Here is a 2,680-nt window from a genome sequence, read left to right on the forward strand (position 1 = left end):
CCCCCCCCCAAGAAAGGATGTGGCAGACGAAACTGAAGATCTGCTTTATAAACAAATGGCCGAGATGTCAGAAATTGAATTCAGAATCTGGATTTCAAATAAGATAAACAGAATAGAGGAAAGATAGAACTAGAAATTCAAGGAGCATTCCAAAAGTTTACTGAAGAATTCAACGAATTCAAAGACAAAACCACCAAAAATTTTGAAACATTAAGGCAAAAGATTGCAGAAACCAAAGATCTGAAAAAATACAGTAGAATCTCTTGGTAACAGAGTGCAGGAGGCAGAAGAAAGGACCTCAGATGTAGAAGAGATAGCTTCTGAATACGTCCAAATGTCCAAAAAGAATCAGAAATGGAAAGCAAAAATGGATCATTCTCTCAGAGAGCTCTGGAATAATTCAAAGAAAACTAATATTCACCTTGTAGGAATTCCTGAAAGCGACGAAGTTGCTTCCTAAAACACAGAGGTTCTTCTTTATGAAATTATGAAAGAGAACTTTCCAGATATGCCAAGAGATCCTGAAATTCAGATTACAGACAGCTTCAGAACCTGAACACAACTCAACCCAAATAAGACATCCTCCAGGCACATCATAATTAAATTCACTAAAGTGAATATGAAAGAGAAAATCCTGAAAGCAACAAGACATAAAAAACCATAACCTACAAGGGGAAGAATATTAGAATAACTGCAGATCTCTCTGCTGAAACCTTTCAGGGAAGAAGAGGGTGGTCATTGACATTTAATCTCCTAAAACAAAATAACTTTCAGCCCAGGATCCTGTGTCCAGCTAAACTGAGTTTCAGTTATGATGGAGAAATTAAATAATTTAATGACATCCATGTGTTGAAGAAATTTGCCATAACTAAACCAGCTTTCCAGGATATTCTAAGACATATTCTCCATAATGACCAGTATAATCCTGCATGACAAAAGTAAACTAACTCAGAAACTATTGATCAAACTCCAACTTCTACACCAGCAAAAGGATTAAAAAGGTCCACTAGACTTTTGAACAACTCGATACCTAAATTTTTATCAGGCTTGTCAACAATTTCAATCTATGTGAATGGCTTAAATTGTCCTCTAAAAAGGCACATATTGGGTTATTGGATACAGAAACACAGACCAGACATCTGTTGTATACAAGAATCTCATCTTACCTTAGAAGATAAATTTAGACTCAGAGTGAAGGGATGGTCTTCTATATTCCAGGTAAATGGAAAGCAGAAAATAGCAGGTGTTGCAATTTTATTTGCAGAAACAATAGGTTTTAAACTAACAAAAGTAAGCAAAGATAAAGATGGCCACTTTATATTTGTTAAGGACAATGCTCAAAACTATAAGCTCTCAATTATCAATAGCTATGCACCCAACCAGAATGCACCTAAATTTATAAAAGAGACTCTAACTGGCATGAGCATCTTGATTTCCCCTAGCTCTATCATAGTCAGAGTTTTTAACACTCCTTTGGCAGTGTTGGATAGATCCTCCAATAAGAAGCTTAGAAATGAAATCTTAGATTTAAATTTAACTATTCAACTTCAAGAATTATCAGACATAAACAGAACATTTCATCCTAACAAAACTGAATACACATTTTTCTCATCAGTACATGGAACATACTCCAAAATCGATCACATCTTAGGCCACAAATCTAACCTCAGCAAATTTAAAGGAATAGAAATTATTCCATGCATCTTCTTGGACCATTATGGAATCAAAGTTGAACTCAGCAACAACAAGAATCTGCAAACTTATACAAAAACACGGAAGCCAAATAACCTTATACTGAATAATAGATGGGTCAGGGACAAGATCAAGAAGGAAATTACCAAATTTTTAGAACAAAATGATAATGAAGACACAAGTTATCAGAATCTCTGGGATATTACAAAGGCAGTCCTAAGAGGGAAATTTATAGCATTGCAAGCCTTCCTCAAGAAAATGGAAAGAGAGGAAGATAACAACTTAATGGGACATCTCAAGCAGCTGGAAAAGGAAGAACATTCCAATCCCAAAACCAGCAGAAGAAAAGAAATAACCAAGATTAGAGCAAAATTGAATGAGACTGAAAGCAAAAGGAATATAGAACAGATCAACAAATCAAATAGTTGGTTTTTTGAAAAAATCAACAAAATCGATAAACCTTTGGCCAACCTAACCAAGAAAAAAAGACTATAGTCTCTAATCTTGTCAATCAGAAATGGTAAAGATGAAATAACAATAGACCATTTAGAAATTCAAACAATCCGTAATGAATACTACAAGAAACTTTATTCCCAGAAATATGACCATCTGAAGGAAATTGACCAGTACTTGGAAGCACATCATCTCCCAAGACTTAGCCAGAATGCAGTGGAAATTTTGAACAGACATATATCAAGCTCTGAAATCGCATCAACTATACAAAATCTCCCTAAAAAGAAAATTCCAGGACCAGATGGCTTCATCAGAATTCTACCAAACCTTTAAAGAGGAACTAGTACCTATATTACTTAACCTTTTCCAGAACATAGAAAAAGACAGAATACTACCCAACACATTCTATGAAGCTAACATCACCCTGATCCCCAAACCAGGAAAAGATCCAACAAGAAAAGAAAATTACAGACCAATATCACTAATGAATATTGATGCAAAAATATTCAACAAAATCCTAACAAACAGAATCCAG

At 34.8% G+C, this 2,680-nt stretch overlaps 1 pseudogene; it reads left to right on the plus strand.

The window, feature by feature from the left end:
- LOC100941851 overlaps positions 1 to 2,680 on the plus strand; it is an 8,416-nt pseudogene that overhangs the window by 2,994 nt on the left and 2,742 nt on the right.

This window comes from Otolemur garnettii, unplaced genomic scaffold, assembly GCF_000181295.1.
Source record: "Otolemur garnettii isolate 467f Iridium unplaced genomic scaffold, OtoGar3 scaffold00289, whole genome shotgun sequence".
NCBI lineage: Eukaryota > Metazoa > Chordata > Mammalia > Primates > Galagidae > Otolemur > Otolemur garnettii.